The 25519-nt window shown below is 35.0% G+C and overlaps 1 long non-coding RNA gene and 2 pseudogenes across 5 annotated transcripts; all 3 read right to left on the bottom strand.

Annotated features, from left to right (window-relative positions):
• Positions 1-9659: 9659 nt before the first annotated feature.
• Positions 9660-12006, bottom strand: LOC143543443 (putative methyltransferase TCM_000331 pseudogene; annotated as a pseudogene). Its single transcript, XR_013137072.1, has 3 exons — positions 11806-12006; positions 10612-10857; positions 9660-10498 (listed from the first exon to the last, which is right to left on the bottom strand). The product of XR_013137072.1 is annotated as a putative methyltransferase TCM_000331 pseudogene (transcript).
• LOC143543444 (benzoate carboxyl methyltransferase pseudogene) lies at positions 9750-10115 on the bottom strand (annotated as a pseudogene).
• Positions 12007-23907: 11901 nt separating the features above from the next.
• Positions 23908-25125, bottom strand: LOC143543454 (uncharacterized). Of its 4 annotated transcripts, none has more exons than XR_013137075.1 (3): positions 25084-25125; positions 24115-24194; positions 23908-24027 (listed from the first exon to the last, which is right to left on the bottom strand). It is a non-coding gene; the product is annotated as an uncharacterized LOC143543454 (long non-coding RNA). The 4 variants fall into 4 exon arrangements; XR_013137073.1 differs by lacking the exon at positions 25084-25125 and adding an exon at positions 24762-25040; XR_013137076.1 differs by lacking the exon at positions 25084-25125 and adding an exon at positions 24499-24521.
• Between the last annotated feature and the right edge of the window lie 394 nt (positions 25126-25519).

The raw sequence follows: 25519 nt of genomic DNA, 5'->3' as shown, positions 1-25519 counted from the left end.
GTACGTTAAACGACTTAAACAGTTTAACATAGTCAAAAAGCTCAGCAGGTCCATTGCTTGGTTTTGGCGGTTGATAACTAGTAATGTCGGTGTTACAAACCACCTCCACCTTGCAAGTTGTCGTATTGAAGACCCGTCTGTTGGGAGTCCCAACAACATAACCGACTAGGATTCCCTCATCGGCTACTTCACCAAATTTCGAGTTAGTCTTCAAAATCGAACAAGGAGAACCAAATGGTTCAAGACCGCACAAGTTGGGCTTCCTACCGTGCATAAGCTCGTAACAAGTTTTTCCAAGTCTCTTAACTGTTAACACCCGATTCAGAACATAGCAGGCTGTAGCCACTGCTTCAGCCCAGAACATCACAGGAAGCTTTGAGTCTGCCAGCATAGTTCTGGCTCCTTCAATCAACGTTCGGTTCTTCCTTTCAGCTACTCCGTTCTGTTGTGGCGTATACGGAGCGCTGTATTGATGCTCAATACCCTTCTGTAGACAAAAGATTTCCATCTCAAAGTTCTTGAACTCTGTCCCATTATCGCTTCTGATGAATTTAACTGATTTACTCATGACATTCTCGACTTTTGTAATGAGATTCTTTACCATCTGAGTCGTCTCGTCTTTCGTTTTCAGAAAATATACCCACGAGTATCGCGAGTAATCATCAGTTATCACCAAGCAGTAAGAAGTACACCTTGACTTTGTACATTCACCGGACCGAAGAGATCCATATGAAGTAGTTCTAGAGTACCAGCAATTGAGTTGATCGTCTTGGTGAGATGGCTTTTCTTGTGTTGTTTTCCCTTCTTGCACGCTATGCATTTATCTTCAAAGTTAAAACTCTTTAAGGGAACACCCATCACAAGCCCATTTTTGACAATGAAGTTCATCTTACGAAGATGAATATGTCCCATTCTCCTGTGCCATAATTCTGATTCTGATTCGCTTGCCTTTGTCATTAAACAGGATTCTCTGGTGGCCATTTCAGTAGACCTCATATCCATCACGTATGTATTCGTTTCACGTGGAGCTTTCATTACTATCCATTCTTCTGGTATATGAAAACCAGGCTTCAATACAATCGCTTCATTCTTAGTGAAATGGACAGTGTATTCTTTATCACAGATCTGCGACACACTCAGCAGATTGTGCTTTAATTCCTCCACAAAGTTTACATTTTCAAGTGTCATTCTCCCATTCGACACAGTTCCTCTTCCGGTAATCCTTCCACCGCTTTCACCAGCAAAACTAACTCTAGCTCCCTGAACAGGTTTTAAGTCTTGCAACAAGTGTTTGTTGCCTGTCATGTGCCTGGAACAGCCGCTATCTACAATCCAAAGATTGTTTGCAGCCCTGTTCAACTGTTCCTGCACCATAAAACAAAGAGTTAGAATCTTGGGACCCAAGACCAATTGGTCTTGGATCGATACATCCCGTATCCTGGCTTTCTCAAGTTAGCATCAGGATAATTTCTGTACGTCCTGTTAGGGAATCTCCCTGCAGATTGAGTGTAATGCCTTCCAAACCTATGAGAATTGAAAGAGTTATATCTTGTGGTTTGGTTGAAGAACTGAGGTTTGTATTTATGAAAACTTGAATTAGGTACATTTTTGACATTTGAAAAGTTTCCAATTTTAGCATTTACAAAATTACGCTTATTCTCAGTTTTGTTAGGCCTCACACCTCTGAATCTCGGCTTTAGAGGGCAGTCTGCAACTAAATGCCCTAATTTGTTACATCTAAAGCAACATCGTCTCTCCACTTTCTTGTCAAATGTTGATTTGGATGTAGAGGCAGTTTTACTATCCGTTTGTCTCACATAAGGTGGGACGTACGGATTGAGTGGAGTATTCTTTTTAGCTACTTCATTTTTATCTCCATCGGTGGGTAAACCTACCTTCTCTTTTGTCTGACCAGATTCGGACAACATATCCGAATCTGATGAGACTGGACTTGATACAGAAATATTCACACTAGAAACATTCGAGCTTGTTTCTCCACAGCTAACACTTGGTTTTGTAATCTTGATTGGAGTTGTCTGAGGAACTTCGAAATCGACAGATTTCTGAACACTTGGATTATAAGTATAATTGTGGTTAAAGGGTGGTGGAACTTCGTGATATCCGATTCCTCCCCTCTTTGCAGAGGTACCTGGATCACTCACGAGGTGATCAAGGATGGCCGAGGAATTCCTGAACTGCTCAAGTTTGAGGTTCAGTTCCACCACCTTTACCTGGTGGTCAGCAATCTGTTTATCCCGATCAGCAATCACTTTAGTTTTTTCTTCCAAAACTTCATAACTAAGATCAATAATTTCTACTTTCTCAGCAAGTTTGGTTTTTAAACTTTGAATGTCTTTTTCACAAGCCTTAATTTTAATTTTATAACTGTTTTCTCTGGCTTTAGTAAAATGGTGATCTTCTTTAATCGTTTTAAATTCAGCATCCAATTTGACATACTGATCAGTTATCGTTGTGAGTTGCTCAGACAAATTCTCACAACTAGTACAAACAGTCTTAAGACTTACCTCGGAGCGATTATCCTTGTCATTTGCCATGAAAGCGGTTTCTTCTTCATTCGCTTTCTCTGTTTCTTCAACCTTCTCACATTCTTCAGCTTCAGTCTCAGCCATGTTAGCCTGTTCACCAGAACCACTTGGGCGTTGATTCCAGTTGTACTCTCCTGCCTCTCTGGTCAACATGGCATTTATCTCTCTGTTAACTCCTGAGTGTTGTGTAGGTCGACCTTGTCCACGTTCAACCCTCTCATTTCTGCATTCCTTGGCAAAGTGCCCGTACTGTTGACAATTGTAGCACCTTACCTTGGACTTGTCGAACCCGGGCCGACCACCAACGAACTTTCTCCCCGTTTTATTCATGAAACGCTTGACTCGCCTCACTATCATGGCCATTTGCCATTGCAAGTCCATCTCCTCCAGATCATCAGCATCGATCTGGTCATAATCCTCATCCAGAACAGCAGGGTCCACAATCTTCCCCTGGATGTAGTTTTCGTAGGAAGCAATAAATGAAGCATAGACTGCAAACTGCTCTTCAGCAGATTTTACACTCATAGGCATCTTGGTATAATTATTGCTTGATGCATTTACAGAAAAACTACTTGTGGATGCTTGAGGCTTTGAAGTACTAGATCCTCCAGCAACGAAACATACATCACCATTCGTGTTTACAGAAACGTTTCCATCATGAGGAGAGTCGGGACCTGACTCCCCTTTTGAGTAAAAAGCTGCAGATTCAGGTCTCGAGCTTGAGCCTGAGTTAATCTTTGCACCATACATACCAGGGTCTTGTATCTGGTCTGTTGGTGTTTCTTTTCGAACCATATTGAGCTCATAAGTTCTGAGCTTGTTTACTGCAGTTTCCAAATCACAGTTAGGAAAGTCTCTGTCTTCCCTCATAAGGACGGTGTACATTTCCCACTTCGGTGGGAGAGCATCGAGAAGCTTTTCGACGATCTCTTCTTCTCGGTAGGCAATCGAATAATTGCTAAGCTCTGTCATTAGATGATAGTATCTGGTGATAATATCATCCAAAGATTCATTCTTCAAATATTTGAAGACGGAGAACTGGGTCTTCAAGAGTTTAATCTTTGAGGCACGGATACCTACGTTCCCCTCGAATCTGTTTTCCAGAGCATCCCAAAGCTCTCTTGCAGAAGTGTACTTTCGAAACGTATGGAGAACTTCTTGAGGAAGTGCCATTGTTATCGCTGCATGGGCCTTGCTCTCGGCCTCATACATTTTCTTTTCTTCGTCCTCCATTTTACTGTACTTCTTCACCACGTCACGTCCTTCGTATTGCATGGTTGGAGGAACGTATCCATCTTGAATGCACACCCACATTTTGGCATCCTGATATTTAATGTACTGGATGAATCTATCCTTCCATGCCACGAAGTCTGTTCCCTTCATCAACCTCGGGGCCTTAGTGGCTGACCCTGCCTCAACTTCCATCTTGACCAAATCGGAGATGTTGATAGACGACATCCTTGTAAAACCTGAAAAACCTGAAAAAAAAAAAACAAGAAAATATTAAAACAGCTCAGTAAGCGAAGTTAAGGATAACTTCGCTTGAAGGTCAACTTCGCTGAACAGAGAACTTCGCTGAGGTCTTTAATTCGCTTGAAATGGCGAAGTTAAAGTTAACTTCGCTTAGCTCAGGCGAACTTATGAGTTGAGCAAACTTGGGTAGTAAGCGAAGTTGAGGATAACTTCGCTAAGGCGAACTTATGAAATCTGCGAACTTAAGTGTGAAGCGAAGTTGCGGATAACTTCGCTAAGGCGAACTTATGAGTTGAGCGAAGTTGTGGTTAACTTCGCCAAACCTTATATCTTCGCCAAAAACCCTAATTCCAGTGACGGCAACTTCGCCTGAATTCAACAACTTCGCCTGAAGATCAGCAAGTTCGCCCGATGAACCTGGAAGTTTTTCCAGATCTGTTTTCTTCAAACCAGAAGCTCCCGATCAATGCTAAGGCTTGAAAATGACTGTCAAGCACTAGTAGAACACAATCCCAACAAAAATACGTCTCGCGAATAGGTCAAACGAGACGAAACTACACCCGCGTGAAATCCCGAACCTCACAATCGAGCCGATTGGCTCTGATACCAATTGTAGGTTCCTTGAACGGATCGTACACGGGATGTTCTCTAACAACGCAGGTGCGGAATCCCTGCGTAGGTAGGTTACGAGTGTAGATATAGAATAACACAAGCAATGAATCAAACACGTAATATTATTAACCAAACACGTGACTCGTAGTCACTATTACAGACACTGGAACTAGCAAACACGTCTGCTTCTCGTAGTCACTATTACAGACACTGGAACTAGCAAACACGTCTGCTTAAACTCGAACACTTGACTGAAACCCTAAACTGCTTAACCTACTCACGTTTCGGCTGAAACAGTGAATATATACACGACAACTTCGCCACAGGCGAAGTTGTCTGTAACTTCGCATATTCAACAAGTTCGCCTGAGCGAACTTGTTGACAACTTCGCTTGTTCAACAAGTTCGCCTGAGCAAACTTGTTGACAACTTTGCTAGTTACACAATCTAAAACATAATCAAATACACAATTACAATACAGACTCGATTACAATTACAAGACTATGAACTACTGACAAACATGTACCAACAGAGATTGAGATGGAGGATGTAACAGCTGAAGAGTACCCGGACTTGTATCAAAACGCAAACGTTGATCAAGGTGCTCCGGTATTTCATGAAAATGTAATTAAAGAGACTGAGGAAGAACTGGAAAAGGTTGTGCAGCGAACAGTTCCTTCACTCAAAGAAGTGACTGATGATGACGTAGAAAGATGGTTCAAACGTCATAAAGTGGGTAAAATTATCAGTGCTTATCGTTATGTAGATCAAGAAAGAAAAGATACTGTTGCTGCTTGGATTGAGACTAATCAGGTGACTACCTTCAAGACTGTTTCAAAGGTACACGGTGATATTGTTTCATGGGCTTATGACTCTGACCTTAAAGTATGTATAGTCAAGTGGGAAAAGGGTGTCCAGTATTATGAGAGGATAATGTATGTTTTAACTCTACCGCGTTGGGATGTACGTACCCTCGCGAGACGTCCATTTATCAATCGTGGGGGTCACCGAACGGCTGAGTGGTTTCATCAACACTTACTGTTCGAGGTCAATCATGGCTTCAAATTCTTCAAGCCCCAGGTCCCAAGACGTAAGCGCATTGATGAGATTGATCCAAGGACCGGCTGGAAGAAACTTGTCTTGAAAGTCAAGCCGCCAAAGACAATGAAAAAGGTTCCTGTGAAGACAATGCCTCAAAATATTTATCTGTCTTTCAACCGTTGGTACTATGACAATCGTACTGGCGAGGCCGTTATTGTTCGTGGTCGAGGACTGCAGACCGAGCTCGTCAAGATAATCGACCCGATGTGGTTGGTAAATTTATCAGAGACAGACAACCACGTGCTACACAGGAAGCAGATTTTGTTTGATCGCCAAGAAGATTACGACCTGGCTATGCAATTCCAACGAGTCGTTCGTGTGTGTCATGAACATGGAATTCATAGTTGCAGAGACTGGCAGTCCAAACGTTCAAATAAGTTAAACACAAAGAGCTCAAGACGAGGGGGTGTCTGTTAGTGCATGGTTTTGCGTCTAGAGTCTTTGTATTTATCGTTAATGTTTTATTTATCAATTAATGTAATATTTAATGTTTATTATTAACTAGTTCATTAAGGTTAAGTCTAGTGCGCTAGGGATGTTAGCGAACTAAGACTAGTTCGTTAAGGTTAAGTCTAGTTCGCTAGGGATGTTAGCGAACTAAGACATTATAATGTATTCCCTCCTGATTCGTTAGGGGATGTTAACGAATCAGGGGGTGGTTCGCTATGTTAAATTATGTAACGAAGGGGAAGCTGGTTCGCTAGGGGATGTTAGCGAACCAGGTCGCCTTCTATATATAGTAGACTACTGTTCACTTTAATGTAAGTTTTGAAAAAAGTTTTTGGAAAGTTTTGCTGTCCAGATCTCTCTCAAGCTTCACCTTAATATTATACTACTAATCTATTGATAATATATATACATATATATACAACACTGAATCGGTGTTAATTATGAGCTAGATCTAGTACTAATCGGATATTCACAGATCTGAGATCTGTTATTGTTATCGATTGGTATTCCGGGATCAAACACTCAAGAGTGTTGTTCTTCTCTATTCACAGGTAAAACACATTATTTATTTTTGTTAGTCTTTCCTATATTTGTTTGTAAAACACGTTAATGTGTTCGTCGTGCCTAAATATTTTCGGTTGCAGCATGCAGCAGCAACTATGAGTCTCCTTTTGTTTGTTTGAATCGTTGAATAACTTAACAGAATCTTTAAAATGATACTTATATGATAATCTCTTGCAGAACAAAAAATAATTAGATTTCTTTCCTAAAAATTAAATGTGTAATTTGCATAGGTATTTTAGGAATACTCAGCATCTAAAGTTTGGCCAGTCGAAGGCTCCATAACGTTTGATTAATTTATCCACTCATTTAAACTGTTGGGTTTAATGTGGAGGCTCGATTGTCTTGGGTCCGGTTCAAGAGAACTATGGAGCAGAAAATTAGAGATTAAATGGGTTAACCCGCTTTGTTTTAATTAAATCTCATATTAGTTTCCTTGGTGAACAAGTGGAAAACCCTAATCTTGTATCTATATATTTATTCTTGTACTTGTATTTCCTCATCACGAGTGAGGCAGAAAGCAATAATAAAAGGATCCTGGTTGCAGCCCGTGGACGTAGGTCAGCCGACCGAACCACATAAATCTCGCGTGTTCATCTTCGTTTATATTTTTCTCTTGCAGATTATCTGTGTTTACGTGTGAGTTGCAATACCCGAATCCCTAACAAGTGGTATTAAAAGCTTAGGTTAGTTACACATCGGAGAGCCTGAAAAGAAAGAAGTCAACACTGCAGAAGAATACTCAGAGGATAAGTTTTTAGTTCTTAGTGTTGAGGATAACGTTGATTCCTGTGTCATGGATTTTGGTGCTTCATTTCATGCTACCCACAGCAGTGAAGCATTGCAGAATTTGAATGAAGGTGATTTTGGTAAGGTTGTACTGGCGAACAATGATGTTCTTGATGTTACGGGCATGGGTGACATGAATGTAGTTACTTCAGCCAGTTCATGGACCTTGAAGGATGTCAGAGTGATTCCAAGATTAAAGAAAAAGTTGATTCATGTCGGGCAGTTGGATGAGCAGGGACATGAGGTTAAATTTGGGAACGGGCAGTGGAAAGTTGTTAAGGGAAATATCGTCATAGCTCGAGCCAGAAAGAGGGGTTCATTGTATATGATTAGTTTATCGTCTGATGGAGTGACCGGCCCAGTTCAGAAGAAGACCAAAGTCCGTTTCACAGTGTCTATTGGGCAGAAAAAAGGTTTGTTTTGCAGGAGATAAATCCAGAGCCACAGGTCATATTCAGGTTGAACGTGGTAGAAAAGGTTTAGAGAAACAAGTTAGGGGTTTTCGTGGCAGTGGGAGCACTGGAAGTCAGTCAGTCAAAGCTTTAGCCAGAGTTACCAGACAGTGGGTTAAGAGAACCAGTATTTCAACGGTTAAAGTCTCTCTAGAAGATTACATGCTCAATATGGAGAGTGTTGTTTGTTCTCAATGTATTCCAGGATTCGGCAGTTCGTGTGGGAGCCGATAGGGACAAAGAACGAGTCGGTGGCAGTTGTAGCCATGATTGATGTGTTGGAGCTCGGGGGAGCTTCAACAGGAGTTCAAGTTAACTGATGAGAAGGTAGATGCAACCAGGAAGACGAGGAAGATTACAAGAGGTACAAGCGACCATCGGTAGACAGGAAGATTATCAAGCCTCCAAGTGGAAGATTGTTGGTTTAATATGGAGGCTCGATTGTTTTGGTTCCGGTTCAAGAGAACTATGGAGCAGAAAATTAGAGATCAAATGGGTTGGCCCGCTTTGTTTTAATTAAAGCCCATATTAGTTTTCTTGGTAAAACGAGTGGAAATCCCTAATCCTGTATCTATATATTTATTATTGTACTTGTATTTCATCATCACGAGTGAGGCAAAAAGAAATAATAAAAAGATCCTGGTTGCAGCCGTGGATGTAGGTCAGCCGATCGAACCACGTAAATCTCGCGTGTTCATCTTTGTTTATATTTTTCTCTTGCAGATTATTTGTGTTCGTGTGTTTATTGCAATACCCGAATCCCTAACAATAAATCTGCAAAGGTAGACTATAAATCCTTTTTAGTTGAAGGTTTGCATGTGGATTAAAAATCAATCACAATTAATATGGAATAAATATTTATGAATATTGCATAAGTCTATTTTAGAGATGAAATCAAATTGTTGAAAATTTACCTATATCGGTGGATGCTCTTATAGTCTTATTCAACGACTTTGTCATCTAATCTTTCTTTATTGCATAAAAATTCTGTTCCAATTATTATCTCGGTTGCACAATACTTATTAACCTGTGCGTAATATTCGTTACCAAGTTTTTTATGACCTTATGAATCGAAGTGGTTACAACGTGTGCAATCGTCACTTAAAAAGAGTGTACCGGTGTTCATTTAACTTCTGAAATTTTGATTAGTTGGTCATTCAATTTATGTGTTTGATTTATCATCTTTCTATGTTAAATAAATGATGCATCAAAAGTTTAAGATAAAAAAAAACTACATGTAACGTGGTCTCTAATAATTAAAACCGCTACTGCATTGAGAAGGCGAGCTATCATTGAGGCTAACAAGGTATGGGCTCAACAATTAAGTGAAGATGTGGAGATGAGGTTCTACAAGGACCGTCGTGACTCGAAGAAGAGGACGTTTCCTAAATATCATGTCGCATTTCTTTTAGCAATTTACGCTTCAAACAATACAACGACATGTGAAGCTGCCAATTTTATTATGTTGATAATAGATTATATAGCAGGTGTATATGCAGGACCAATTTGAGAATTTTGAGAGTTTGTATGTCTTATTCTTCAATTAAAATACATTGTTCACTGTTGCAAAAGTTGTTTGAGAGTTTGTAAAGTAGTGTTGGTTATCTTTTGAATAAGATGTTGGTGATTATTTTCCTATTTTCATTTAATAAACTATTCCTTCATAAATAGAGGATTCAAGGGGACAATGACAAGAAATCAAGAATAAATATATCAATACATGAAACAAAAAATGACCAGTAGGATATTATGAACACATTAATTTTTCATATCTTGGTCAATGAAATGGTTACCAAAAAGCTTCTTTGTTTCTTTTTTGTGAGATATTCGGCCACGAGCTTCCCAAACTTCTTAAATAGCATGTCAATAATGGAATTCCCAAAATGAGAAATCAACAAAGGTTCAAGAACCGCTCTCATAAGTTTTGTTATGTTTACCGCGTGGATTAGGCTAAGCTCATTAGAATCATACATGTTTGTGTAATCGTTGTCGTAGGGATCCCAATTTAGTTTAAACCCATTCATGTTATCAAGAGAAAACGATCCCTCATGTTCAATAATGTTCCTAACTTCATCCTCACATGGAAGATACAATGGAACATTGAATGACTTAATGTCCGATTCATTAACCATTCCCGGTAGTAATAGTTAAAGCGTAATTGGTTAGTCACATGAGCAAAGCGGAATAACTAGAGCTTTTACCGAAAATATTATTCACTATCTTGAATTCGAATTTGGGTATTGAAGAACCATATATATACCTCTTTCGTCATGTCGACAAGTGATTGCCCGAGTAGCTCCAAGAGTGCATAATAATCATCTTTTCTTGGATCAACAGTACTCCGAACGACAAAAGTAAGAATCATGCTTCCACCACGTACTACTTCCTTGGAACGCATTTGTAAAAACTTTGTAAAATCAATTTGATATTGTTTTCCATATGCTTGGTATACATCCGGAGGACTTGCTTTTGCCATGCATATATTTGATCCGTTATTTTCAAGGCCTTGAGGCACCTATCAAATATTAGAATGACAATAGTTTTATCATTTCCAATATTTTTTTGGAACCCACTTTACTTATAATCATATCAGATAATTAGAACTACAAAGTTGGATATTATGGATACCTGAGAAAGCCAATGGTTACTATTAGCACAGTGAACAAGGTGCAAACTTTGGTCGGGGAAGAGTCTACCATAAAAGGAACCTGGAACAGCTGAAACAAAACAAGGGCCAAAACTTTCTCCTTTGTCCCTCTTAAGCTTTTCATAAAAGTCGGGTAATAACTTAAAAATAGAATTGAAATCATTTCCAAAGAGGTCATTTAAACACACTTGAAACTGTTGCATTTTACGATCATTTTCTTGGCACACCTCTGAAGAAACACTAAGTGAACCCTGGGCAGATTATAGATAATCTGGGGGTTAAGTAATGTTTCCCACGAGGATGAGGTCTAGCAGAGAAGGTTGTTCTTCAGGGGACCTGCAAAACAGACACCGTAAGCTCGTCACTGAGAAGGGGGGGTTCCTCCTTGTGACCACCCTCCGGCGTGAGAATCAGACTAGATTGCTCTGAATATAAGTATATATTAAAAGATTGCTAGGTAAGATTGAGATATCAAATGATGTCCTTACCATTCCAAGGTGTTGGAGTATTTATAGCCGAAGGTAGGTTTCCTAGAAGGTACAGCCGGCTGAATAGTATTCCTGTTCTACCAACAGTGGACTACGCACAGGCCATGCTGGTTGGTGGATAGGCTTCGGCCAACAGTAAAGGTCGGCTGTACACTGTTCCTTTACTGCCGGCTACGCACTGTTCTACCAACTGTAGGCTGCGCACGTCCCATCGTAAGGGTTGGTGAGTAGGCAGCGGCTAATAGTGACAAACAGTACTAGAGGGTGCTCCTCCTCGTATTGTTGTCGGTGAGCTGTCACCCTGTGATTGGTTCATGGGCTGTTCTGGTCAAATTGTCTGTTCCGCCCATACCTTAGTAGGTATAGTACGAAAGATCTTCCAGAAGCATACGGACTGGCTCATTTCGGCGGGAGTATTCCTGCCTTGCTCATTCCTTCATGTGACTACTGAAGTGGCTAATACATTGTGCGTGTAGCCTTCCCTGATGGCTTGTATCCGCAGCTGCGGGAACAGGCGGGGTACTTCACCATTGGGAGGCTTTCCCTGCGGGTACAGCTGGCGTACTGCGCGTAAGGTTCTCTGAGCATGGTGGGTCCTGCTGGAGCAGTTGGTCGTTGCGCAGACGTCCCTGTTCAAGGTGAGTCTTGCGGGTCCAACTGGGCTCTGCTGGGACCTACCTCTTCAACCTCATATAATGTATCAATAATATTAGACGCAACCAATAGCGTATTGGTGCCAGACGAATACCCTAAATCTGCAACCGTAAAACAGTCCTTGAAAACATCATGCTTAGCCAAACCCTTGATTGATTTCTTTAAAAATGGCACAGCTTTTCGTATCCCATTTTCCTGGAGAGAAAACAAGAACAAGTAATTTAAGACATGCATTTTTTTTGTAAAAAAAAATTGAAATAAAAGGCAAGCGGGCACAAGTTGCGCCACTTATGTTTATGGTATCACTCAGACCTGAATCATGGAATTGTTGGCATAGCTTGTTTCGCCATCGCCAGCATTCATATGTAGGATGTTTTCAAGGGTCATGGTTTCCTCTTTTTGCCTTTTCTTTACCTTTTGTCTACGTTTTGCCTTTGTTCTTTAACCAACTTTTTGAAAACCCTTAACATTAAAAAATCAAAAATACATTAATAACTATACAATTTTTGAAATCTTTTATTTTATTGGGCGTTTGGGAATTGGACCATTTCTAGATAAGGAGAATTAAGACTTTGTAAGAATATATATATATATATATATATATATATATATATGGGAAAGATAAAGAGATAACTCCTTCTTAAAAGAGAACTAGAGAACTAATAATAAAATATATTTAATTTAATTAAAAAATTTAAATTTTTTTTCTTTCATTCTTCTTATATGTTGTTACTAGTTTGAAGCATGTGTATTACACGGGTAATTGTTAAAATTTTAAACTTTGACCATAAAATGAAATATAGTTAACAAATTGATCATGTATTGTTAATACAATTACAATTAAATAAAAATTACAAAATTACATAACTAAGATTACACAAATATGTTACGAATAGGTAAAAACTTCCTTTTACACTATATTTGTGATTGCATTAGCAGGTATACATTGTTTATCAAAAATCAAAATCTTTAGTCCATGTCTGCTTGTAACTCTTAATAAAGTAACATATAGGCATGCTTATAACTCTTGATACAGCCATATATAGTTGTCCGTGTGACAAAAAGGTTCTCCAAGTACATACCAACTATAGATAAATGATAATATATATCTATGATACTAATAAAAAAATATTCATACACATAAAATATCATAGCTTTTAATTAATTAATATGATGTCATCTGAAAACATCTGCTCTTTAAACGTGATTATCCCAAAAACAATATACATGAACTTTGATGATATAATCATTCTTAAAATCTTTACAATTTAAAATTGATTGATCATGATAAATTTGTTGTCATTAATATTCTGTGTATGATAAATTTTTAATTGACTTTATATTTTACAATTAAAAATTGTATAATCAAGCAACATAAAAACCGAAAATTTAAATATAACAAAATGATTTGTTTATTTCATATGAACGTAATTCTCAGGAAAATGAAAAATACATACTAACATTAAAACCATGTTCAAATAATAGTGATTATTCTGAGTTAGAAGAATATTGGAAGATTTAAAGTTGCATAAAGTGAAAGTAGTGATTCTTATTTATAATCGTTGAAAGTATGGCTGTCACTTTTACCCGTAACATGAAACCCAACTCAGAAAAATACGTACCTGAACCCAAACTAACCCGACCCAAGAAACTCAAACCCAAGAATATACTAACCCAAACCTGAAGTGAAGTAATTCGGGTTGGTTCTTGGGTCCGAATTCTAGGTTTCGGGTCAACCTTAAAACTTTTAGTTTTAAAATCCTATGTATTTTTAGGTATTAAAGGCTAAGCCTTAGCCGCTGACGTTATTAGGATTTAATCCAAGTCGATTGTTCTCATTCCACATATTATGAATCGAACGTTTATTGTTTGTTATTTTGAATATAAACCATAATAAGCACTTTAATTAAGACTTCAAAATTCACTAATCGTCTCTTGTCAATCCATATGGAGAATAGTTATTATACGTAGTAAATAAACCTATAATTTTAATGTCATACATTGAAATGACTTAAAAGATAAGGACCATATATGAAAATTGGTTGAGAAAAATGTGAGGAGGGCTATGGTATTGACAAGTGACAAAAATGGTAGGCTTTTATTTGAATAGATAGATTCTTCACCACAAAAAAATATAAAAACTAAAAAAAAATTAAACAAAAACTCGTAATGCATATATGCAATACGTCGACTTTTTCTTAATGCATATGTGCACTAGTGTGTATTTTTATATGTGCAATAGTGTTGATTAGCATATATGCAATTGTTTGTATTGTATATGTACAATAATGTTATATTATATATAAAAATTTAAAAAAAAATCGACATAGTGCATATGTGCATTAGTGTTGTATTACATATATGCGATGGTGTGTATTGCATACAATTATTAGTGTTGTATTTGCATATATTCAATAGTGTGTATTGTATAATGCAATTGTGTTGTATTATATGTAATAAAACACTACTGTATATATGCAATAGGCATTAGTGCACATATGCACTAAAACGACAAGTTTTTTTTTAGTATCATTATCAACTTATTAGAAGGAGGAAAGAAAAAAAATCACAAAATATTTTTTTAAAATAGTTAAAAATAATTATTTACTAGTTCTCTAGTTCTCTTTTTAAGAGAAGTTCTCTCCAGATCTCACCTCTATATATATAGCGTTGAGTTACTCTACAAAGGCCAACAAAAATAAGAAGTGTGAGAAGTCATAACTAATTGACATATGTCAAGTATGAACCACATAAAAATGGTATAAAAGTAATAGTACACATTTTGTCTCTCCACATGCAAGTCACATGTTAATTCTCTTATCATTTTAAAACGTCTATAACTTATTCAAATGATATTCTTTTAAAACTAAAATTCACCATAATAACAAACGTTTTATTATTTTTAATATGAGTATGATTTTGTTATATAAAAATAAAATTACATCATTGTGTCTTTTTGCTTACCATTGTATCTTTTTGTTTGTCAATGTGTTTTTTCGTCATTGTGTCTTTCAACTTATCATTGTGATTTTTTTAAATACTAATAACACCGTTGTGTAATGATATGTAAATGAAAAATACCAACAACTTATATAATACATAAAACACAATGATTAATGCATATTACACAATAACCTGAAACGTAAAACATAATAATGAATACATATAACGCAATGACCTGAAACATAAGATACAATGGTAAATACATATAACACAATGGCCTGAAAGGCTGAAACATAAAACACAATGGAATCTACATATTATACAATGACTAGAACGTAATACACAATGAACATAATATTATTTTTCTCAACTTAAGTGAATGTTGAGCACAATGACTAAAGCACAATGATAAGTAGAAAGACAAATGTTGAACACAAAGATACAATGGCGAACAAAAAGACACAATGATGTAATCTTTGTTTTAATTTTATTTTTAATATGAGTACCAATTGAAGAACACAATGACCAAAATTATAACACAATGCATACAAAAACTCAATTAAAAAACACAATGGACAACCAAATAACAAAATATAAAAAAACTCACTAACTTTTTTTATTTATATATAACAATATGATATTCATATTAAAGATAAAAAAACACTTGTTATTATGATAAAAAAAATCTAAAAAAATGTCGTAAGAAAAAGTTATGGACATTTTAAAATGATGGAGAAATTGACATACGCCTTGCATGTGGAGATAGAGGGTCATCATAAATGAGTTATTACTTTCATGTCATTTTCATCAATTTTTATTCTTAGATTAATCTCCACCATCCAAATCTAAGATTAATGGATTAGATTCCTTCTGACCGTTCTCAATTTTTTATACTTTGTATTTTAACTTTAGCATATATACATATATATAATATATACTTAAAATTTGATGATTAAAGAATTTCATAATAAATAAGATGTTATAACCCGGTTTAAAAGTTATTTGGGATTGGCAAGACCCATGACCCGTTAGTTTCTTTTTACTATAATATTGTTTTTTAATTATATATAATATTTGTTTTTTAAATAGGATGCTACTTTTTAGTATATCCCTATTTTATAGGGTTTTCAAATCAAGTATTTTGTGAGATTAATTTTTAATGTAATGAGATGTCATAACTCGTTTAAGGGCTATCTGGGTTTGGTGAGACCCATACCCGTGAATTCGGGTAAAATGTAATAGAAGCTTCCATTTACAAATAAAGCAACATGATGGCTTGAGATAATGTAGGGAGATTTCGTGTATATATATTTACTAGCTTTTATCCTCCGTGCTACGAGGTTGTCTTATATTATTCCTTTATAATATTAATATATATTTTTTGAATTTAAATTTTTTTGTTGTAACGAAGTTAATAATATATTTAGGATTTGATGATGAAATAATTTCATAAATAAATGAGATGTTATAACCCGGTTTCTATATAGGTTTGGTGAGACCCATGACCGGCTTATTTTTCTACTATTAAATTGTTTCTTAATTAATTATAAATAATATCTTTTTTTAAATAAGATATTATTTTTTAGTATATTCCTATTTTATAGGATTTCCATATCAAATATTTGATGAGATGATTTTTAATTTAATGAGATGTTATAACCCGTTTAAGGACTATCGTGGTTTGGTTAGATCTATACCCGTGAATTCGGGTCAAATGCATGAGAAGCTTCCATTTACAAATAATGCAATCTAGTGGCTTGTGAGAATGTAGGGATCAACCAGAGAGCTTTTAAACGTTTCGTTTATATATATTTAAGATTATTATTAAGATACTAGCTTCAAAGTCCATGTGATGCACGGAAAGCTCAAAAGAAATACAATTAAACTATATAAATTAAATGATTGAATTAAAATATATATATACTTTATTAAATTAAAATAGTTTAATAAGTTCAGATTATATTTTCTAATGGAATATTCATACGAATACGTGGTGCATTCTCACGCAATTTCTTCATAACCACGAAAAGGATGAACCTACTAATTTTATAAGTTGTAATTATATTTTTTAATGAAATAGTGAATTCTAACAAAAGATTATAAGATGTTTCATTATAAATAACATAAAAAGAGAACATCATATATAAAAATAGCATGACTAAAACACGTTTTGATTACATATTTGAAAGAGATGGATGAGACTGTTGGAAAATATGATGAATGGATATTTGGTGGTTTTATTAAATATGACTCTTCAAGTGATGAATTAAAGGCTACCTCTTAAGTGATGTTTTATGTCTTTTAACTAGATCACTTATGTCACTTTATTAGAGTTTTAATGTCTAATATTAAGTCTCTAATTAATAAGAGACTCTTCATCCATGCATGGATCTATATAAGATTTCTTGTATGTCTCACTCAAAATAGAGAGAAAGAATTCTTGGAGAAATAACAATTGAAGACTTCATATGTGAAAACTTATAGAGAGGAATACTCTCTACTTGTTTCCATCACCATCTTATTCTTCCATAAATTTTCTTTTCAATAACACCGCTTTACCTAATGCAATCTCGGGTGCATGTGTCATCTCCGGTAGTACACACACTGTTCCGGTTGTTGTACATTGGGAGACAGACGGCTCTTTAGTAGAGACCCGAAATCTAGTTTAAGGGAAGCGTATTGAATACGTGCCTCAACCACGCTCAATTATATATTGTTTCGTTCATCTTTTATTGCAGTCAACGGAGTTGGGTCAAGAACACGAATCTATAGCCATAACAAGGAAAACTAAGTCGAAGGTGAAGATATTCAATTGGTAGACGACTCAAGTCAAGAAGTTTGTGTTGAAGCTTTCACCAAAGACGTCGGCTTGAATATTGATATTTATATAAGTTGTACTTTATATTTATTTCTTTTTCGCTTTTGTACATGGTATTTCCCTTATATAACGAGAGTATCGTTATATTAATTTTATTTTAAATAAAAATTGAACATATATCCTACAGAATCTCCATGGATGTTAAATGAATACGTAAGAATAAAATTGTTATTCATTCATAATGTATTCTTGTTTTTATTTTCTTAGACATATAAATATCATCCAGTAATTTTTATCACATTCATCTCATACACTGAAAAGTGTTTATAAACTAATTTAATAAAACAAAGGTAGATATGATTTCATTAATTAAATATATAAATATTTTTTATTATTCTGGCACAAATACTTGCATATTTTTAATCTCTATAATTTAGGTAATTAGTTATTTGATTAAATGATGGATTGATATGTTTTGATTACACTGACATAAATTTTTTTTTACTAAAAATAGGAAATAGTTTGAGCGGAAATTTTTGGCTAAGAATGAATTTTTAAGTATTTTACATTATTAGATTATATAGATATATTATGAGAGGAAAGTGAATGTACGGTTGTAACGTATCTAACTTAGATGCAGAACCATCAAAACTATGGTTGATATCATTTAAGAATCTAAAAAAGTTAAGAACTCTTAGAACTCTAAACAACAACAAAAAAAAATTATATATTAACATTATTTAAGAGTAGTTTTATCATATTTTATATAAAAAATATTTTATTACTATATTAATCATAAGTTTACATATGTGTAAAATTGAAGTACTAACAAACTTACATGTGTAAAACAAAACATAGTTAGGTATAAAAACAAATTTTCAAAATTGTAACCGTAAATATAGACATAAAAATGATAAAACTACACTTAAATAACATTAACATACAAAAATGTTTATAAAAAACGTTAATTTTCAAGAGTTCTTTCAAGTTCTTAAATAATTTAACAGTCCTGTAATAATACTCATATATATATATATATATATATATATTATATAAAATTCGTTGGACAAACATCGGCTATGATTATAGTGGGGTTTGATTTATGTTACACACCTATTTTAACTGAAACCAAATGGTTTTCAAAAATTTTGAAACGAAGTTTTGGTTTCGGTTTCGGTTTCGGTTTCGGTTTCGGTTTCGGCTTTGTGTGTAATAAAAAGTTGAACCTAACTTGATGTATAGATTTTCATTTGTTATTTCTTATTTTAACTTATTTATTAGAATTTAATAAATATGTAACTCAAATATTCTTTCTTTGATAATAACAATTAGTAATTAATTAACAAATGATTTAGGCTCAAATTCATTCTTTGAATATATTTCTTTTCGGCCCAAAATTTCTCCCAAATGGCAAAACCAGAAAAGCCAAAGCCGAACCGAATCAAACTGATAACCAATAAAACCGAAACCAAGTTGTTTTCATAAATTCAAAAATGAAGTTTCAGTTTTCGGTTTGGTTCTATCCCAAACCCAACCCAACCCAGCCCAATCCGAACCGTATAGACCCCTAACAGAACCCATCCGGTTAAGTCTTCTTAACTATTCTTCATTCTAACCATCTAGTGAGCCAATAAGACGACCGGTTCACTATCCTATACGATTCTTAAAATTATTGTTTACAAACAAACTACAAAACGGAGGAAAATATTAAACCGAATGAATTTCTTGAGGAAACGTACCATTTGATGTCTGCATAAATTTAAGATCCTTTGGTTTAATTCACATCTCACATCTTGACAAATGAATTATTAATATAAGCTATTATTAAGATCCACTGGATGCATGAATAAATAAAAAAAGGAAGACCAACAAAACGTATGCAATGACGCAATTAGCTTTTATAAACAATAACAACTTGGTTATTAACCTTATCATATTTCTTTTCTACTTTTATTTTAGGTATTTGTATGAAGCTGGGAGTATATTGAGGGTGATCTTGTTTGGATAATGAAGAATATGTGATCAAGCACATAAAAAATGTCATATCTTTTCACAAGGACAAACAATTGTTTATGGAATTGCTTAGAATCCGGTATTTTTTTTTCATATCACGATCAATTTTATTAAAACTTTAACCTTCTTGTAGTTATGAAAGAGTGTTGTGTAGTTCTATTTGTAAACTTGTTTAACTCAAAACATTTGCATACTTACGCATGCGACATTGGGTACTGATTTTACTTCAACATAATCCAATATTGAAAACTTGGAAGGGTCACATATTTAATTCACTTAAAGATACAAATGATCCTTCAGATTACAAAATTACAAAATTATTTGGTAAAGCCATAAAAAAAATGATGTGGGCTATGGTGGTTGTAAGTTTTCTTATATTTATTCCAAATTGTTTATGCTTATATTTTAATTAACTAATTGTTAATTTAGTTATTTTTTTAGTGTTGTCAACAACCTAAAGGATGGGAGTGTGGTTATTGTGTTATGATGGCTATATATGTATGATTTTGCTATTAGTTACAAAGAACATATGGCAAGCATATTAAATTTATACACTCCTATATATATATATATATATATATATGTTTAAAATGTAATATGACTTGTATCTATCTTTATGTTGTAGCTGGTAAATAAAAAAAAGAATGGTTCCTAAAGATGAAATTAACGAATTTGTAGAGCGTACTTTAAAGGTGTTTATATCATTACCTTGTGACCGTTAGAACGTGGAAGATGAATGAAGGTATGCTCTCTCTTTAATAATAATTTTGTCTTTCAATTTCTTCAACTTTTAGAGTTAATTACACGGATGGCTAATTAATTTTGACCCGTTTGTTCACTTTGACTTTGCTTCTATCCATTTGACCCCAACACCTATGCGTGCTAAAGGGTTTGTGACAACATAGATCATATACAATGTTAGGTGTTTCTAGGAGCCCCAAAGGGCTTTATATTAACTCATGCATTTATATTTCCTCCTTGATTTTGTTCTATAATGGTAGTTAATATACAGTTTTTTTTTTTGTGTATTGGTAAGTGGCAAAGAGATTGTAGCTTGTGGTGGATAAAGGAGGTTGCATAAAGTCGAATATAGTTTTTAAATGGTTGTGTATATAGGGTTATAGTGAATGTTTGGATAATTTTGTATGTTTTTTAGTTCTATGGACTTGCTGTAGCTATTTAATATATTTATAAAATGACTCACTAGTATATTGATGTGTGGGTAAAAATACGTGTATTAAGTGTGTAAATTCATGTGTTTTGATTAGTTATATATTGTGAACACGATTACTTTGACTGCGTTTGTGGTTACATGTGTGCGGAGCTTAACGGAGCTTAAAGAAGCTAATTTGGAGCATTCATGATGGAGTGGAAATGAAAGTAATGGTCTATGAGATGATAGAGAATTGAAATATGAAGACGTGGCCGCAAACGAGAAGGAAAACGGAGTTGAAATGAAGATTTTATGAAGAAAACAGTATTTTGGCCTAGCAGTGACAATAAGGTAGAGTTCATCAACCGTAAAAAACAATGTTGAAATGAAGACTAGGGGAAGAGACTTTCCGAGCTAGGTTTCCTATGTCGAAACTTTTTTTTTTAAATTGTAGGCGATATAAAAGCAAGTTATGGATGGTTTCAAGAGGGCCTACACATGAGAATGAAAAAGAGTTTTACAACCCTACAAAAATAAACATTGTTCGTTAAACTCGCATCTGGTAATCCGTTAAATTAAATTGTAGCACCCTCTGTCAATGTTCTTAGTCAGCTTGTATCCAACCCATGACATGACGAAATCATATGGACACCACAACAAGAGTCCTATGGTACTTGAAAAGTGTGCATGGTCACTCATTAAAGAATCAACTTATCAAATTACATGATACGGTATTGTGTCAAAAATAAGGTTTGGATTTCAACAATCTTGTTTTGTGATAAATAAAGCAGGATCTCCTTATACATCCAAAGGAAACGAACGCTCTTCTCTTATTGAGGTGCTTAACAAATTACATGATAGGGTATTATTTATATAGGGAGGCTAACTAGGGTTTATTTCTTTCCAACAAGTTACAAGAAATAAAATAAAACAAGCTACTAAAGTTGGGTAGGTGGCCAAATCACTCCACCTTTCAACTTTCAAGTCTTCAATTGTCCAACCCATGATGGGCAGGGCTACACCCGTACTAAACCCAACAAATATGACGTAAACGCTTTGTTTTAGGTTTCGTTTTTAAACTTGTTATGGTACTAACTAGAAGTTGATAGCGAGCAGAAGATAAATTTCAACTTTGTTTCATATTTTGATATTTAAATTAGTACTGTTTTTACTTAATATATAAAATTGCCAACCGATATATTTGTTTTATGTTTGTACACTTGGTTTTAACAATTTCTTATTTAATGTCTAGGTTCGACAATAGCTCAGTAATTTTTAGAGAAATACTGTCGATGATAATTTGAGAAGATGAAAGATTTTGTTTATTAACATAGGTAGGTGTTTTTTTTTCTTAAATATTAGCTTGGTCTTGCAACTTCGTACGGTTTAAGCAAGTTCATCTTCTATGTTGGTTTTTTATTATATTGATTTCTTGTTTGTCAAGGGATAATATCACTTTTCTACATTTAACTAACAATCAAGCTTTGGCTCATTAAGATCATTGAAAACGAGCTTTGCTCTTTTAAGAATTATCGGTTCCTATTAGAATCAACAAAGATATTCTCAATAAGGACATGATTTGTAATTTTCATTAACCAGAGGTCAAGTGTGGTAGGTAATTAGTAAGAGGCTAGTAGCCAGAAATCGCCGCTTAGAAACTTAGTGGCAACTTAATTAGATGCTTATAAAAACAAGTAGTCACTAAGTTAATAAGTTCCATACATGCATGCCTTTGCATGTTAGTGAATGGTGGGGTAGTTAGCATGCGATATTGCATTAATTAAGTCTTTGCATTGTTTGTACTTCTTTCTCTTCTAGCTTAATTCGTGTTCTTCGTTGCCTCCTCTCTATACTAAAACATGCCAACTTGGAACATATAATAATGTAAATAAAACAATTAAAACTATTAAGTTTTATGCAAAAAGAGGTCTAACAATAAAAGATTCAGTTGACTTTTAAGATGTAGCAGAGATCAGATCCGAGAAAACTGCATGCATAGTTTATGGAGAAATCCCAAAAATGGACATTTTCATCAAAAGGGTTATAAGATTAACCTTGTTTCGAAAATCCCTAAAATGGCCGCTTCAAAAACTGTTAATCACCCGTTTTCATTTGCCATCCACCCCAATAAAATCCCTCACCTGTTAACAAGATTAGCCATCCAACTGTTGTTATAAAAACCCAACCGTTTTTTATAAGAATCTAACCATTTAGATTGGCCACCCGAGCGCTTTTATAAACATCCGACCGTTTAGATTGGTCACCCGATCGTACTTTATACAGTCGGATCTGATGGAAACAAAACTTCAAACAGACAAACTGTTTATTAATAACTCGTCAGGTTTGAGCAAAATATGTCGGTTTTTAAAAATGGTCGACTTTTTATACAGACATGTGTCTGAATGTGGATGGTTACATAACCCGTCGTATGGTAGCTTTTATTTGGGTGGTCTAACTGTTCTTGGATGACCATTTTAGGTATTTCTAGAAATAGGGGCTAGTCTTGGATGGCCTCTATATATTTTCATCTTTTATACATTCATTTCCAGATTCAAACATGTAAATTTATGTTGCAATTGTCTATAACATAGCTTAAAATAACATAACTACACTTGGAATCGGCTTATTTCAGCTATGAAATTTCATAGCTAAGCTCGTAACACCATAACATAACCAATTTCAACTAAAACAAAGAAAAATATGGAAAAAAAATACATATAAAATGGACAATTTACCGAGCTTAACCGAAACCGACTCATGCATAACCGGCGGTTAACGGACATGTGGTTAACCGACCATTCGGTTATGGTTGTGGTTAAGCAGTCTTCCATAACCAAACCAACTTTGCACACCTCTACTAGTATTGGTACACCTCGAGTATTGGTCATGGTAAACTAATAAATTAGTAACAATGGTTACAAACAACACTTCATGAAGTATAAATAAAAGTAGCACTTTTAAAAGGAATAATAAAAGATGTAAAGAGCGATTTTTGTAAATAACTAGATTTTTGACCCCCCGTGTTGCGGGGGTGCATCACACCGTGAAAAAAGAGACGTGCGTTGTGTTATTAACCCACATGCTGCGGCGGATTTGTGAGATGACAAAGTAAACCGACCGACCTATTACCCGACTTGTGAGGAGACATGCATTGCGAACAGGTAACTTGTTCCAGTATATGTCTACAGTTGAGGTTAAACACTTAAACGAACCGCTCTAATGTGAGGTTGGACACTTCAAAGCAGGCCAGTTTTCTTGTTCCAGTATATGTCTACAGTTGAGCCCTTTATTACAAAGCCTTTAGGTTTGTGCTATTGAGTTCTAATACCTGTGCAAATTAGCGTTTCCGTCACTTGTCAGTACACGTTAATACTAATAACTTTATTAAAAAAAGGTCAAAAAAAGTCGGTCTGACCTCGAGTGCTTTCTTAATACCAACCTCTGCAAGATCCAAATCCGTAGCGTTCATGTACGCATGACCCCAAGTTCCGATACCTGTGTAAATTATCGCCTCCACGTCAAGTGTCACTACACATTAATATTATTAATTTAATAAAAAATAAATGTATATGGGTCTATCTAACCTCTAGTGCAAACCTTTGGAGCCTTATGGGTCTATCTAACCTATAGTGCAAATCTTTGGAGCCTATTGCTAAGTAACTAAAAGAGATGTAATAGTGACATGCATTTTACATATACAGTGATGACGCTTATGATGCGCTTTTTAATTTACTTATATAAGCGAGTAAAATTGATTTTCGTTTAAAAAATTAGGCCAGCTAGTTATTAAACAACTTACAAAAGAAGGTAGAGAAAATGTGAATTAATTATTTGTGTCATATATGCAGCAACTTCTTTTGATATTTTGAGACTGTACACTTAGGTTTATAAAAAGGCCTCTTATGATACCGATGGTAAATATTTCTTTCTTTAAAGACGCAATACTTGAAACGTTTTGCAAAGTAAAAGGAGACCAAAGGCAATGAACGAAGCATGAATGCACTAACAGTTTGTCAGCTATTAAGCTATATATCAGATTGCAACAAACCTAATTAAGCGTACCTGTTGAAAACATTGTTATTAAGAGCGAATTTGTTGCCGGGAGTGTTTGGGCGCACACACTTAAAAGTTAATTAAACCTGAGCTTCAATGAATCACTAAAAAACAGATTAGTGTAAAAGTATCTTGGTGGAACTGGAAGATAACTATGTTAAGTATTTAATTAAGCTGTTGACATGTATGTCAAATAGATAAAGCAAAGTTAAAGCGTCAAGCATTTCATCGAACACCAAACATGCACCTCAAACATCAAAAAGCAACTACAATTTTATGAAGCAAATGAAAGAATAGGATTGTCGATAAAACCAAATCAACAACCCATAACCACTAATCTTCGGTGGAATTAGGCTACCGATATCAGCCCCACTACAGCCAAAAGACAACCTTTGTGACCATCTCCATAGTCAACACAACAAACTACGAAATATAATAATGTAAGAGAAACGGTGAGTTACACGTTGCTGTAGAACCCAACAACCCCTTTGTAATTGTCTAGGTACAAAATTGACTGCACGGAGTACCAATCAACTGCACCACCGACCCCCAAATTTGTAATATATAATGACATTAGTAACATGCATGTCTAATGTCATTGCATGTTAGTGTTACGAGAATGGTAGTTAGCATGTGACGAATTAAGCCATACGCAATGAAATACCGAGTAGTAATTTCTCTCCAAGCTTAAATTGTGTTTGCCTCCTCCCTATACTAAAACACTAAAACATACCAACTTGGAACATATAATAATGTAAAAATAAAAC

This window comes from Bidens hawaiensis, unplaced genomic scaffold (genome assembly GCF_021521415.1).
Source record: "Bidens hawaiensis isolate Kalapana, Puna unplaced genomic scaffold, B.hawaiensis_p1.1 tig00013121_1, whole genome shotgun sequence".
Classification (NCBI taxonomy): Eukaryota; Viridiplantae; Streptophyta; class Magnoliopsida; order Asterales; family Asteraceae; genus Bidens; species Bidens hawaiensis.
This window is presented reverse-complemented; position numbering and strand designations above follow the sequence as displayed.